Source organism: Ranitomeya imitator, chromosome 2 (genome assembly GCF_032444005.1).
Source record: "Ranitomeya imitator isolate aRanImi1 chromosome 2, aRanImi1.pri, whole genome shotgun sequence".
Taxonomy (NCBI): Eukaryota; Metazoa; Chordata; class Amphibia; order Anura; family Dendrobatidae; genus Ranitomeya; species Ranitomeya imitator.
In genome coordinates this window covers 513,774,882-513,791,181 of record NC_091283.1, presented here as the reverse complement: position 1 = coordinate 513,791,181, position 16,300 = coordinate 513,774,882, and positions in this window count along the sequence as shown.

Here is a 16,300-nt window from a genome sequence, read left to right as displayed (position 1 = left end):
GTACATAAGCGGCTGCATGATGTTAATTATGTGGTGACACTAGATGAGCATGCAAAGCGTCAGAAAGTGTTTCATGTAAATATGTTGAAGGCTCATCATACTAGGGAGGCCTGTGTCTTACCTGTCTGTAGCCTGCCTGAAGAGGGGGAGGCTGATCTGTTACTGGATGTGGGGGCCGGGACTCAGTACATGGAGTCCCTGGAGTCAGCAGAGTTTAACCCTGAGCTATCCCACAGTCAGAGGTCTGAGCTGATGGGGCGCTCAGCGAGTTCACCGCAGTCTTCACAGGGGAGCCTATGTGGACATTGGTACTAATCCCCCAGTATGGCAGTCTGCATACCGTGTGTCAGCAGAGGTGAAGGCACACATGAGGGAACAGGTAGAGGAGATGCTGAAACTCAAGGTGATACAAAAATCCCAGGGTGCCTGGGCCTCGCCTGTGGTTCTTGTCCCAAAAAAGGACCGTACTACCCGGCTCTGTGTAGACTACAGGAAATTAAATGTACTGACTACATGTGAGGTCTACCCCATGCCGAGGATAGATGAGCTGTTAGAGCAGCTAGCTAAAGCATTGTACCTTACCATCATGGACCTGAATAGGGGATACTGGCAGATACCCCTGACCAGAGAAGTGGCTTATGCCACCATTGAAAAAGAATGTTTGGCAATTGTGTGGGCTCTGCAGAAGCTGCAACCATACCTCTATGTGCGCCGTTATCACAGATCATAACCCATTGAGTTGGCTTAACAGAGTAGTTGTGGACAATGGGAAATTGCTTAGATGGAGTTTGATCAGCAATATGATTTCACAATTCAGCACAAGAAGGGAGTTGATCATGGCAATGCTGATGGCCTTTCTCGCCAAGATGGGGCAGAACCAGATACGTGCTCGGGAGCTGACCTGTAAGTCAACCCCCATGCACGTTCATAAGGAGGGAGGTGTGGTGAAATATGTGTGTGTGTGTATATATATATATATATATATATATATATATATATATATATATATATATATATATGTATGTATGTGTGTGTAGTGACATATGTCTAGGGTTATATGTGTGACTAGTGATAATGTAACATCTGTCCTGAAGGCAAGTCGCACCTAGGTGTTAATAGGTGCTTCCTTGGGACTAGTAGAAATTGTGTCTCCATATCTCACCAGGAGGTCTAGCTAGGGCCAAGAAGAAAGCTAACATTTGGCACCTCCTAGGTCTTGGAGGGGAGGTGTTAATTGCGGCCTGAGGCTATCTATTCCTGAGAACCTTTTCATAAGTGTCTCAAGAGAAAAATAATATATTCATTAGTAGCGCGGCCGTGACCAATCAGAAAGCCAGCAATTATGATATTAACCTGAGGGGCCGGTCTAGAAACCTGACCTCCAGACCAAAGTTATAAATTTAGGCTGCAGACAGAGAACTGTGTTCACATGATGGGGGCAGCCTGAGAAGCTGGTGTGATCCAATCTACATTCGTCCTACCCTCAGGGAGCAGAAGCAACTACCAGTTAGATGATTTCTGTAAGTTTTCTCCTGTTATTTTATACTGTTTTGCATAAGTTGTATGTCTTTTTATTATCATATTTTTATACCTTTTTCTTATTGTAAGCACTGACCCTTTTGTTATTAAAGTATAAACTTTAACAAGTTGAACCTTGAATGTTTTAAAAGAATCCATAGCCTAAGGTGTGTGAGCCTTATGAGTGATAGACATTATGAGTATTATTAGTTCCGGGACTCATCACCCGTGTATTCGGTGAGTGGTAGCAGCGTGTATGAGCGGGTGTGTGACCTGGGTCGGTGTGTGATTTATGCTCCCATTACAGCATAGGACAGAGGTTGAATGCTGGACTGAGAGTGGGGAGATAGATTAACCCTTGCAGACAACCCCAAGTCACGTGCGAGAGCAGGCACGTGATGAATAAGTGATACCACGGAGAAGGGATCCGTGACAGGCCTGATTACACTTTGCCAAAAGGAGGCCAGTTCTGGAAAAAGCATGGACAGATCAAACTAAGACCAAACTGTACCTGAATTATTGAGCAGAAGTATGGAGAAGGCTTGGAACGGCTCATGATTAGTGATGAACGAGTACACGTGGGTGCTAACAGAGTATCTTCGGCGTGCTCAAATACTATGTTCAAGTCACCATGACTGCATGTCTCGCGGCTGTCCAAAAACTGTAACATGCAGGGATTGCCTGATTGTTAGACAATCCCTGCATGTGTTACAGCTGTTGAAACAGCCACGAGACATGCAGCCACGGCAACTCGAACATCGTATTTGAGCACGCCGAAGATACTCAGCACCCGAGCATGCTCGCTCATCAGTCATGATCCAAAGCACATCACATCGTCTGCAAAATATGATGGAAATAATGTGCTGGCATGGGCATGCATGGCTTCCGATGGTTCTGGTCACTAGTTTATTGATGAGACTGAAGATAGAAGCAGCCAGATATATTCTTAATTGTACTGGGCTATGCACTCTGACTTCCTCTTCATGTTCAATTCAGCAGGAGACGGGGACAGTGACGCCAGCACTGATTGGGCACCGGGATCACGTGACATACAATAGCACAGGAGACCCAGGGAGAGAGATTGCCGACACCGCAGAAATGGTGCCAGCACGGGAAGCGAGTATAAGCTTTTTTTATTTTAATAGGGGCCCCAAGCATAGCCTAGCATCACAAAGGAGGAAACCCAGTATTTGGTGACATCACTGGCTTCCAGACTTTAGGCAGTCATTCTCTACAGAAGTATTAAAAATGAACATTTTATTTATGATAATTTGTGAATTACTTTTGAACCCCTGAAATGAAGAGACTTTGTACAAAAATGTTACAGAAAAGATGAGTTTTTTTCCAAAACCAGTGCCACATCTGAACACAGGATCTGTGGAGGTATTGTTTCTCACAGATAATACCAGAAAACCTATGGCTAGGTGTGCCAATGACCCTGGACAGTGTTTTCTAAGAGCTCATTTAAACATCAGTTATTCCACATATAGCGCTCATACCTGTTATAGTTTGTGGGGCTGCTCACGTCTGTGGCTATTTGTGTACCACACCAACAGATGGAGACGTGAGATTTTGATCTGATTCACGGATTGAATGTGCCAAAACACATGGTAAAAAGTGACCTGGCCTTTTGCTTACAAGAAAAATCACACCTGAATGTGGCTTAGCCCTTTAACCAAGGAGGGTAGTGAACATAAAGTACACATGCAGTTTTTATGCACTCCACCCCCTCCTCTATGCAAAAGAGAAAAAATGATTTGTTTGAACTGTAACTGATCAATTGCAGTTGAGTGAGCACCAGCCTACCTCATTGATACTAGTTGATAAAAAGGAGTTCCCAAATACAGACCTCCATCATCAGCTCCTTTGAGCTCATTCAGATGTCAGTAATTTTTCCATCAGTGATTGACTGCCAAAACCAGGAGCGGAACATACAGCGAAAACTGTTCTGTGTTTTTGAGATACTCCTTGTTTTGGCACACAAATACTGATAAAATATCCTCGACTTCTTAAAGTGAAAGCTGTTCTCGTGATTGCGTGGGTTTTCTCCCACACTCCAATAGACATATTGATAGGGAATTCAGAATGTGAGCCCCAATGGGGACAGTGATGACTATCTTTGCTCTCGTCAAAGAATGCTCCCTTTGCAGCAATTACAGCATTGCAGACCTTTGGCATTCTAGCAGTTAATTTGCTGAGGTAATCTGGAGAAATTTCACCCCATGCTTCCAGAGGCCCTCCCACAAGTTGGTTTGGCTCGATGGGCACTTTTTGCTTACCATACGGTCAAGCTGCTCCTACAACAGCTCAATGGCGTTGAGATCTGGTGACTGCACTGGCCACTTCATTACAGATAGAATACCAGCTGCCTGCTTCTTCCCTAAATAGTTCTTGCATAATTTGGAGGTGTGCTTTGGGTCATTGTCCTGTTGTAGGATGAAATTGGCTCCAATTAAGCTCTCTCCACAGGGTATGGCATGGCGTTGCAAAATGGAGTGATAGCCTTCCTTATTACAAATCCCTTTTACCTTGTACAATTCTTCCACTTTACCAGCACCAAAGCAACCCCAGACCATCACTTTACCTCCACCATGCTTGACAGATGGCGTCAGGCACTCTTCCAGCATCTTTTCAGTGGTTCTGCCTCTCACAAATGTTCTTCTGTGTGATCCAAACACCTCAAACTTGGATTCGTCTGTCCATAACTTTTTTCTAATCTTCCTCTGTCCATTGTCTGTGTTCTTTTGCCCATATTAATATTTTCCTTTTATTAGCCAGTCACAGATATGGCTTTTTCTTTGCCACTCTGCCCTGAAGGCCAGCATCCCGGAGTCACCTCTTCACTGTAGATGTTGACACTTGAGTTTTGCGTGTACTATTTAATGAAACTGCCAGTTGAGGACCTGTGAGGCGTCGATTTTTCAAACTACAGACTCTAATGTACTTGTCTTGTTGATCAATTGTGCAACGGGGCCTCCCACTTCTCTTTCTACTCTGGTTAGAGCCCGTTTGTGCTCTCCTCTGAAGGGAGTAGTACACACCTTGTAGGAAATCTTCAGCCTTCATTTCTAAGAACAAGAATAGACTTGAGTTTCACATGAAAGTGCTTTTTTTCTGCCCATTTTGAGAGTTTAATGGAACCAACAAATGTAATGCTCCAGATTCTCAACTAGCTTAAAGGAAAGTCAGGTTTATAGCTTCTCTAATCAGCCAAAATGTTTTCAGCTGTACTAACACACTTGCACAAGTGTTTTCATTAGTATTCTAACCATCCATTAGCCTTCTAACACAGCAAACCCAAAGTACACAAAGAACACTGGAGTGAAGGTTGTTGGAAATGGGCCTCTATACACCTATGAAGATATTGCATTACAAACCAGATGTTTGCAGCTAAAATAGTCATTTACCACATTAACAATGTAGAGTGTATTTCTGAATCATTTAATGTTATCAATATTGGAAAAAAAATACCGGATTACTCACCGGTAATGCTCTTTTATGGAGCCCATGACAGCACCCACGAGAGAGGGGATCCGCCCCTAGGAACAGGAAACCTACAGAGAGATAAAAGGGGCGGCCCCCCCTCGCTCCTCAGTTGTTTTACAGAGAATAGGAGGAACCGCCGCCAGGTTTTTTAGTTAATAGGTTCAGGTATATATACATATATACATATTTACAACCTTATACTATATCCTTCTAATATTTACACCTCACCAACAAAGCACCACGTGCAACTATATACAGAAAAGGGAGGGATGTGAATGGGTGCTGTCATGGGCTCTATAAAAGAGCATTACCGGTGAGTAATCCGGTATTTTCCATTCGCCATGACAGCACCCACGAGAGAATTTCAGAGACTATAGATTGGGTGGGTTAACTGAGTAAAGAACCGAAACCCCAAAGGTAAGATCAGAAGCCGCGGATAGGTCTAACCTATAGTGCCTATAGAAGGTGCCTGGTGAAGCCCAAGTTGCGGCCTTACATATAAGTTCTATTGGCACGTTCGCCCTTTCTGCCCAGGAGGTTGATACGGCCCTTGTGGAATGAGCCCCCACATGCATCGGAGGATCTCTTCCTTTGGCTCTGTAAGCCAAGGTTATGGCTTCTCTGATCCAACGAGATAACGTTCCCTTCGTGACTCTGGATCCTTTGGTTTTACCCTGAAAAGACACAAACAGGGCCCTACTCTTCCTCCAGTCCCTAGTTCTCTCTAAGTAGGCTAGAATAGTCCTCTTAACATCTAGGGTATGAAGTCTTACTTCTTCTGGAGATGAGTGGTCTTTATAAAAGGTAGGTAATAGGATCTCTTGGGATCTATGAAAACTAGAAGCCACTTTAGGTAGGTAACATGGGTCTGTTCTTAAAACTATTCTATCAGGTGTTATAGATAAGTATGGAGGATCGATTGACAACGCCTGCAGATCACTCACTCTTCTAGCTGACACCAAAGCTACCAACAATATCGCTTTTAATGAAATGTTCTTTAATGAGGCTGCATGGATAGGCTCAAATGGGCTTTGTGTCAATGCATCCAAGACCAAAGCTAAATCCCACTGGGGCACCTGTGGAATATTTATTGGCTTCGACCGTTCACATGCGGATATAAAACGGGATATCCATCTATCACCTGCGATATCATAACTGAAGAGGGCTCCTAACGCTGAAACCTGAACTTTCAAAGTATTAACTGAAAGTCCCAATTCTAGCCCTTTTTGTAAAAACTCTAGTATTGAGAATATAGGCACCTCTGAAGAAATTTGTGTAGTGTGAAACTGAAGAAATTTTTTCCAGACTCTAACATAAATTCTGGTGGTAGAAGGCTTTCTACTCTTCATAAGGGTATCTATTAAACCACTAGAAAACCCTCTCTTGCTTAGTAATTGCCTCTCAAATTCCAGGCAGTTAAGTTCATGCCCTTCACCTGAGGATGGAAAAACGGACCTTGAGACAGCATGTTGTCGGCCAGAGGCAGAATCCACGGATCTGTCACCGACATGGCTCTGAGCCATGAAAACCATGGCCTCTTGGGCCAAAAGGGGGCTATTAGCAGAACCCTTGCCCCTTCCTCTCTTATCTTCCTTATCACCGTGGGTAATAGATTCCATGGGGGAAATGCGTATGTCAGGTCGAATGTCCACGGTACCTGAAGGGCATCTAATATGTCTGGATTGTCCAGCCTGCACAGGGAGGCAAACATCCTGACCTGTCGATTGGATCTTGTTGAGAACAAGTCTATCTGAGGCATGCCCCATCGAGATGTTATCATTCTGAAAATGTTCCTGTTGAGCATCCATTCCCCCTGATGAAGAGTATGACGACTTAGAAAATCGGCCTGAAAGTTGTCTACCCCTCTTATGTGTACCGCTGATAAGGACAACAGATGACCTTCGGCTAGCCTTATGATGTCTGTCGCCACCTTCATAAGAGTGTCTGACCTTGTACCTCCTTGACGGTTTAGATAGGCCACCGCAGAGGTGTTGTCGGAGAGGACCCTTGTGTGAGAGCCTCGCAGCTGAGGAAGAAAGTGGAGCAGGGAATAATATACAGCTCTTAACTCTTTTACATTAGAAGAATTACTATACTCTGATCTGGACCAGAGACCCTGGACCATCTGATCCCGAAAATGTGCTCCCCAACCATCAGGACTAGCATCTGTGGTAACTATATTTGAAGGAGTGATTACCCACAGGACTCCTTTTGACAGATTTCCTCAATCTAACCACCAAGTGAGGGAGTGTACCACTTCTGACGGAAGAAAAACTATCTGGTCTAGACATCCCTGATTTTCAATACTCTCCTGTAATATAAATCTCTGCAGCTGCCTGGTATGAAACTGTGCCCACTCAACTGCAGGAATACAAGAAGTTAACGAGCCTAGTAATGACATGGCACTTCTCAAAGTCATACTACGCCTATTGACTGCTAAGTTCACTTTATCAATTATGGAGGTCTTTTTGCTATCTGGCAGACAACATATTTGTTCAACTGAATCTAAAAGGAGGCCAAGGAACTTCTGACACGTAACAGGCCGGAGTCTGGATTTCTCCCAATTAATAATCCAACCAAGAGATTGCAATGAAAAAGCTACCTCCTCCAATCTCTGTTCACACTGTAGGGAGTCCTTACCCACTATTAATAGATCATCTAGATACGGGATGACTAGTGTGTCTTTTAACCGTAAAAAAGACATTACTTCCAACAACAATTTCGTGAACACCCTCGGAGCCATAGATAAGCCAAAGGGCATTGCCCTATACTGCAGATGACAAACCTGACCATCTAATACCACTGCCACTCTAAGAAACTGCTGGTGTAACCGGTGTATAGGCAGATGGTAGTAAGCATCCTTAAGATCCAGTACCACCATGTAACAATTGGGAAATAAATTTTTTATGGCTGACCGAATGGACTCCATTTTAAAGGCTTTAGGTCTTATGAAGGTGTTCAACTTCCTCAAATTAAATATAGTCCTAAAGGACCCATCAGGCTTAGTTATCAGAAATAAGGGAGAATAAAAGCCCTTTTCTTATTTCAGATGGTGGAACTTTAATTAATACTTGTTTGGACAAAAGAGATTTGACTTCAGTTTCCAGCGCTTCTTGCTGCAGCCTGGATTTTTGGGAGGTAAGAAGAAAAGAATCCGGAGGTATTCGGATGAGGTCTAAGGTGAGACCTGACGAAATTAAATTTAAGGCCCATGTATTGGCCGTTATCTCTTTCCATTGTCCTATAAATTGCAGCAATCTACCGCCCACCGGTGGAATAGGGTTCACGGAACTTATCCGCTGGTTTGAAGGGTCGCTTGTTGAACAAATTGCCCTTCTGCCTGAACTCCCTGTTACTCCAGCGGTCTTTAAAGCCTCCTTTCCTTCCAAATGGTGGCTTCCTGAACGCCCTTCTGTAGGAAGGAATAAAGGGATTAGGAAACCCCTTTTTCCTTTCGCCCGCCTTAGTGAGTATGTCATCCAGGACAGCTCCAAAGAGGTACTCACCCTGGCAGGGAATGGCACACAAATTAGCTCTGGATTGGGCATCTCCCTTCCAGTTCTTTAGCCACAATGCCCGACGGGCCGTATTTGAGAGATTAGCTGATCTCGCTGCCAGGCGGAGAGAGTCTATTGAGGCATCAGATATAAATGCCGCAGCCCCCTTGATCAATGGAATGGAGGCCCGCAACTTCTCCCTGGACATGCCACTTCTGATGTTCTGATCTAGCTGCTCCAGCCAGACCAACATGGATCTACTGGTACAAGTAGCGGAGATTGCAGGCTTAAATGCAGTCACACAGGCTTCCCATGATTTTCTGTCCATTGGGTCGGACAAAGAACCCGCATCTTCTACCGGTAAAGCGGAACGGCGAGCGGTAGATGCCACAGCCGCATCAACCTTCGGTACTTTAGCCCAGGTGGCCAAGTCCTCATCATCAAAGGGGTAGCGTCTCTTACAGGACACTGGCACAAACCCCTTTTGACCCTTACTCCATTCTTTCTTGACCAGGTCTTTTATAGCCTGGTTCACTGGGAACACATGGCCCTTTCGCTGAGACAGACCCGCGAACATTACTTCCTGCTGAGTCTGAGGTTCCTTTAATTCAGAAACCCCCATAGTACTCCTTACGGATTTAACCAAGTTATTTATGCCATCAGTAGGAAAGCAGACATAGTCTTCCTCATCTGATGAACCCGATAACTGAGAGACATCTGACTCGACCTCCCCACTTTCTGCCAACGTGTCAGCTTTAGGCGAGGATGCTCTGCTAACTCTCCTTTCCATATTTACAGACGGACTGCCTCGTAAATTCTGAAGCTCCTCCCGAATCATAAGACGTATTTCGTTCATTTTGACAGACTCTTCCTGCCGCAGGGTGATATCTATACAGGCTTGGCACAATTTTATGCTATATGCATCAGGTAAGGGCTCAGTACATATTGCACACTGCACGTGCTTGGTCTTTCAAGTCCTCTTCCCCTACAAATACATAAGGAGAGGAGACCAACATAAGCCTTCATAAAGCTTAAGAAAACACTCACCCCGAAGTATCTGTATATACCGGGTCTCGACTCTTGTTCGGCCTGGGGTGTGCCACGGGACGACCTCCTCCCTGACATGTCAGTGGAGTCGCTCACTTTTGCACCACTTCTCTTCCTGACATTCTCACTGGGTACAATTAACTCCTCCATAGGGCGCTCACAAATCTCCTCATGGGACGACATTCCTCTCCCTTCCACACGCACTTCCTACACAGCTGAGCTGTAATTTATAACGCCAGTCCCACACACCCCCTCCCCCTTTTTTTTTTTTTTTTTTACCAGTTCCGTAGTGTAGCTCGGGGGGGGGGGGAGGGGAGGGGGATGATCGCTCCTAATAACCAGTATGGCGACGCCCCCGGAAGTGACAGCGCGACCCCGGAGTTCAGGGAGCGCCGCCGCACTGCGCACGCGCCGGCGTCCCCGCAGCTTGCCGGCCGCTTCATCATTAAGCGCCGACCCCTGTCAGGCCCTGCCCTCGGAGTCCTGGAGCGCCGCTGCACTGCGCATGCGCCGGCGTCCTCACCTGCCGGCCGCTCTTGCAAGGCTGCACCGGAAATGACACTGAGCCCCGGGAGCGCCGCAGCACTGTGCCTGTGCTGGCATCCCCGCTGTTTGCCGGCCGCTTCCACCGCCATCAAGGAACGGAGAAGCGTCACCGATCTGCCAGGCAGCACCGAAATCAGCCCCTTACCTGAGGTACCTTCCTTGGTTAATATCTACAACGATGCCCCAGCAGGGACATTGTTGTTCCAAGCTGTCGCAGATGAGGGGGGAGCCAGCAGGAACCCCCGACTCTGTCCATCCGTCCTGGAGCCCCTGTCTCTCAGCAGAGACGGACAGGCGGCATCCAGGCGGACTTTCCTCTTCATCTGTACTCCATAGAGTTCCTCTGTGGGTTCCCTTCTAGGAACAGGAAACCAACTGAGGAGCGAGGGGGGGCCGCCCCTTTTATCTCTCTGTAGGTTTCCTGTTCCTAGGGGCGGATCCCCTCTCTCGTGGGTGCTGTCATGGCGAATGGAAAACTGTGGTTTTCATTCAAAAATAAAGAAATTTCTAAGTGACCATAAACTTTTACACAGTAGTGTATACTAACTAGCTCAAAGTCCATTTATGCCCTAATAGAGCTTGAGAACCTGACTTGCATTAACCCAATCACTATAATTTGTAATGAAGAAGGAAAACCAAAGCCCAATGAAGACCACAGAGGGTGGTTGAAACACACTGCTGATTTATCGAGCTTCCAAACCTCATCTTCAACTTCACACTCATTTGGGTGTCATTTCTTCTCCATTGTCGCTTGGGCCTCATGTGGATGCAGAGGAAATACAAGATATTCTTTTGGCCTAATCAGATGCCTATACAGGTGTTCTACTCTAAAGACAACACAATCACACGAGTCTCCCACGTTTTCCTTAGATCCCTCAAGAGAGAGTATTGTGCAAGGAGGTGCTTTGTTTTCCATTTTCATTGAGGCTCATGCAGACATCCGTGCATGAACTGCATTCGGACTGGCCGAATGTCTCCTGCCCTAAGCACGACTCATGGAATTATATGAAGCTGTCACGCTTCGGTTGGGAGTCCTGTGTCCAGTCAGCGTTGCACAACTGTGTGTATGTGCTTTTACGGTTATCTACGTCACAAACTTCATGCACAGATCTGTGGAGCATTGTCTGCCGACAATTTAAAAGGGGTATACAGAATTAGAAATGCAGATAGCCACACTTGTCCAGCATCAATGAAGTGAATGGGGCTGAGCTGAAATATCACATAGCCTGGACAGTTGTAAAACAGGTTTTTTATGGTTTACAACCCTTTTACTGTGCCCTTTATAAACCCTTGTTTTCATTCCAATTGCAGCTGCAATACATGTCAGCACAGTTTAACCATTCACACATGGCAGTGCCTTGTGGTCACTAGATATGGCTAGCCACGTATTATTTTTTCCCCCCTTTGCAAGCCTTCCATAGAATAAGATAGTAGTGCACCTACGTGTGAAGTGCTGGCAAGTAGAAAGTTGAGGGGCAAGGGTTGACCTAATTAGATCTTTGCCATCTCAGACATGTGACATTGCACATACATTTCCATGCTTAAGACTAGATTGTAGGAATTATTGCAATGCTGTTAGTTAGACAAAATCACTGCAGACACCCAAGCATTTAGAGCTCAGCAGCTTTTCAATCAAATAATTAGGGCTCATCCAGACATCAGTATTTGATGATACTTGGAACTTTTTTTTTTTTTTTTTTTACATATGAGAATAGCATTAGGTCAGTGTGTCAGTTTTTACTACCAGTACTGATTAGCAAACATGCTCGGATAACGTTTTATCCGAGTATCTCGGACATGCTCTGATAATATATTCGAGTCCCTGCAGCTGCATGTTTTCTGGTGGTGGAAGATTGCAACTTATGGAGGGATTGCCAAACGAGCAATCCCTGCATGTGCTGCAGCTGTCTACCGCGACAAAACATGCAGCCGCAGGGACTCGAATATATTATCAAGAGCATGCCAGAGATACTCGGATGTCATCCAAGCACATTCGCTCATCACTAAGCACAATTTTTTTTTCTCAGATGAAGTTATGAAAAAGAAAATAATAAATAATATTCTGAAGTTCTCAAACTTTTAAATCAAACACCCTGTGAAAATAGACAGCATCTGAGGGCTGTCCGATATTTTTCACAGACTCCTAGCCTTGAGTGGATTTTCATCTGAAGCAAATCAAAATTGGATGTCTGATTTTGTGAACAAGCTCATTGACTATAATGGGTACGAGTTTAAACTGTGAAACACTGATAAAACTGAATGAGCACTTATCCCCCTCTCCATAAATATGGGTATGAGATAACTTACTGATTACCGAGAGCCCCAGCAATCTGGGGGGCTGTGTAGAGCCTTGCCCAAATTGAAGCAGAGGTGAGCATGCTCGACAATTGACTGTGACAATAAAAAAAGCCAAAGACTGTAGTCCAATTTATCTGGCAGTCAATAGGCAATGAATGAGGTGGAAATTGCGCACACGCGTCTACAGCCCATATAAAAAATAGGTTCTATAAAGTCCTGTTCTCAGGAGAAAGGAAAAAATGATCCAGTTTGTTGGGAAACTTTAGAACGTCAGCAAATCTTCCGTATATTAAAAAGTTATCCGGACATGAAATTACAGGAGTAAAAAAAACCCTATAACTAAATACCTTGGTTGCATACACTATATAGGGCTGCATGGGCTAAGCTGTAAACCCAAAGACTGTCCATTGGCACCAGTAGTGGTGTTCATGAGTATACATTGTATTGCAGTAAACAAATTTATCCATATGTTGCAGGTCACTTCTGTCTAGAGCCTGCTGTAAAAAGGACACTTATATTGGCCATTTATACAGTAAGCTTCACAAGAATAATTTTTCAGACACCTGAAGACCTCATTCAGATGCAATTTGGGAGAAAATAAAAAAAGAACAGTGTGCCGGATCAGAATTTTATCAGTACCAGTTTTTACCTTGGGATATAAACTGCTGAGTTGAAAAAAAAAATAGTGCAAAATAAGAGTCTCATCCAATAGTAATTACTAAAAATGGTATAAATATGAGCTGACCTGATCCCAGGTTATATGGCTGCTGCAGCTCCATGGGTGATTTCATCAGAGAAACACCAAGGTTACTTACCGGTAGCTGGTTTCTCCAGAACCCATGACAGCACACCTGAGAGAGTGATCCACCCAGCAAGGACAGGAACCTACTGAAATAAAAGAGCAGTACCTCTCCCCCGCTACAGTTAGTTGCAGAGCACGAGAGGACCTCCCGGTTAATTTACACATATAACCAACACATTATAAACATTTAACCTACTGTCTCCTTCCCCATAATCCTGTAGAATGTAAGCCCGCAAGGGCAGGGTCCCCTTCCCTCTGTACCAGTCTGTCATTGTTAGTTTTGCTTACTGTAAGTGATATTTGTATTTTGATGTAACCCCTTCTCATGTACAGCACCATGGAATTAATGGTGCTATATAAATAATAATATAGTGCACACCCATAAGGTGAAAAAAGGGGAGGAAAAATACAGGAGCGGTCATAGATTCTGGAAAAAATGACTACCGGTAAGTAACCTTGGTGTTTTCCCTTCAAAAAGTCGCTCAGGTGTTCTGCCATGGGTGGAGAGTCTGAAACACCATAAGGAGGGTCCACCACTTGCAGCACCCTTCTACCAAAGGTTAAGTCAGCAGGGGAGGATAAATCCAATTTATAGTGCCTAAACATGGTGGATAGTGAGGACCAGGTAACAGCCTTACAGATTTCATCAATTGATACCTCTGCCTTCTTTGCCAAGGCTCTGGTGGAATGAGCCTTGATGCCATCAAAGATCAGAGCACCACTGCCAGAGTAAGCTAAACTAATGGCTTCCCTAATCCACCTGGCAATGGTACCTTTGACACCCTGTAACCTTTCCTACTACCCTGGAAGGCTACGAATAGGGACTGGGTCTTTCTCAACTGGCTAGTCATGGATATATACTGTAACAGTGCCCTTTCTAACATCCAGACTGTCAGAACTTCCAAAACCCTAGAGTGGACCCACAGTACCGCAACAATGAACATCCCAAGGGTGAGCTAACCAGATGGACCACCCCCTATAGAGGGAGCGTTAGGGGCAGGCCCGAGGGAGACTATTGCCGTGGAAGCTGATACCCGGGAACAGGAAGCAGGAGAGGAAGGACGCGGAAGTGGCTAAGGCGGAGACACAGGACTGAGTGACAGTGACTGAAACACAGAGTGGACTGGATATGGCGGACGACCAGGACAGGCAGGGTATGGCGGAAACACACGATGGACTGCATAAGGCGGACGCCCAGGACTGGCAGGGAATGACGGAGACACAGGATAGACTGGATATGGCGGACGCCCAGAACTGGCAGGGTATGGCGGAAACACAGGATGGACTAGATAAGGTGGACGCCCAGGAATGGCAGGGAATGGCGTAAACACAGGACGGACTGAATAAGGCGGACGCCGTGGACTGGCAGGGAATTTGCGGAAACACCGGATGGACTGGATAAGGCGGACACCCTGGACTGGCAGGGAATGGCGGAGACACAGGATGGAGCAAGGTATGGAGGACCTGGGTCAAATGAGGACAAATGGCAAACAGGCAAAGAGCAGAGGAAGGAATTACCTTATATACGAGACGTGCTGAAGGACTTCCGGGTCAGAGTCCTCCCAGGATCATAGAGAAAAGATATGGAGCGCCTGTAGTTCAGGAAAGAGAGGTGCACGTGCGCAGAGAGGTGCCGTAGCAAGGAGTGCGCATGCGCACCCGCCAAGAACCAACCAGGAAAAGGACGAGTGCCTACAGGAGGAGCGCACCGCCGTGGGTGAGAAGAAGCGGAGAAGACGGCGGCGGACCCGGCAGCTGGAGGAACAGAAGGAGCGCGCTAGAGCAGGTAAGTATGAGCTGGAGCAGTGGTGGCCATGACAGTACCCCTCCTCTTACTCCCCCCTTTTCTAAGACCAGATAGAAACCTGGATAAAATCTGAGGAGCTTGTATGTTCTCACGGTGCTCCCAAGACCTCTCCTCGGGACCAAAACCCTTCCAATCAACCAAAAAGAGAGTTCTACCTCTTGACTTTTTCATGGCAAGAATGTCTTTAACCTCAAAAACATCTGGATCAGAGACAGGTAAAGGAGTTTGAGCAGGAGAAACTTGGAAGTGATTGAAGACAACTGGTTTCAAAAGAGAAACATGAAAAGAATTAGGTATATGAAGAGAAGCGGGCAATTTCAGCTTGTAGGCAACATCATTGATACGAGACACAACCTCGAAAGGGCCTATGTACCGTGGACCCAATCTATACGAGGGAATCTTAAGACGAATAAACCTGGAGGACAACCACACTATCGCCTGACCGATATACAGGAGAATCCAGACGTCGTTTATCGGCATGTCTTTTAATCCTGGCCTGAGCCTGTTCCAGGGCGATTTTGGTCTCCTGCCAGACCCTGGAGAACTCCTCAGACAGAAGATCAGCTGCTGGCACACCCGAGACAGGGAGTACCGGCAGAGGGATACCAGGATGTTGCCCATAGACGATGAAGAATGGAGACTTGGAAGAAGACTCATTGATGTGGTTATTGTAAGCTAACTCAGCCCACAGAAGCAAATCAGACCAGTTATCTTGATGAGCGTTGGAAAAATGACGAAGATAAGTCATCAGTATTTGGTTTGTGTGCTCTGCTTGTCCGCTGGTCTGTGGATGATAAGCTGTAGAAAAATCCAGGGTAACATTCATTAATTTACATAGAGCCCGCCAGAAACGAGAAGTGAACTGAACTCCTCTATCAGAGACTATGTGCAACGGAAAGCCACGAATCCGGAAGACATGAGAAATGAAGATTCTCACCAATTCAGGAGCGGAGGGCAATCCTGGCAAAGGGATGAAGTGAGCCATCTTGGAGAATCGATCCACAACAACAAAAATGACTGTATGACCAGAGGACTGAGGCAGATCAGTAATAAAGTCCATAGCGATATGTTGCCATGGGGCTGAAGGAACTGGAAGAGGATGTAGGAGACCAGAGGGCAGATGTCTGGGAACCTTGTTCCTAGCACAAGACGGACACGAAGCGACAAAACCTCGAACATCCAAAAGAAGGGATGGCCACCACTAATGGCGCGAGATGAGAGCGAGCGTTTTCTTGTGCCCGACATGGCCTGCCAGTCTTGAGGCATGGCCCCAACGTAGGACTCGAGACCGCTCGTTCA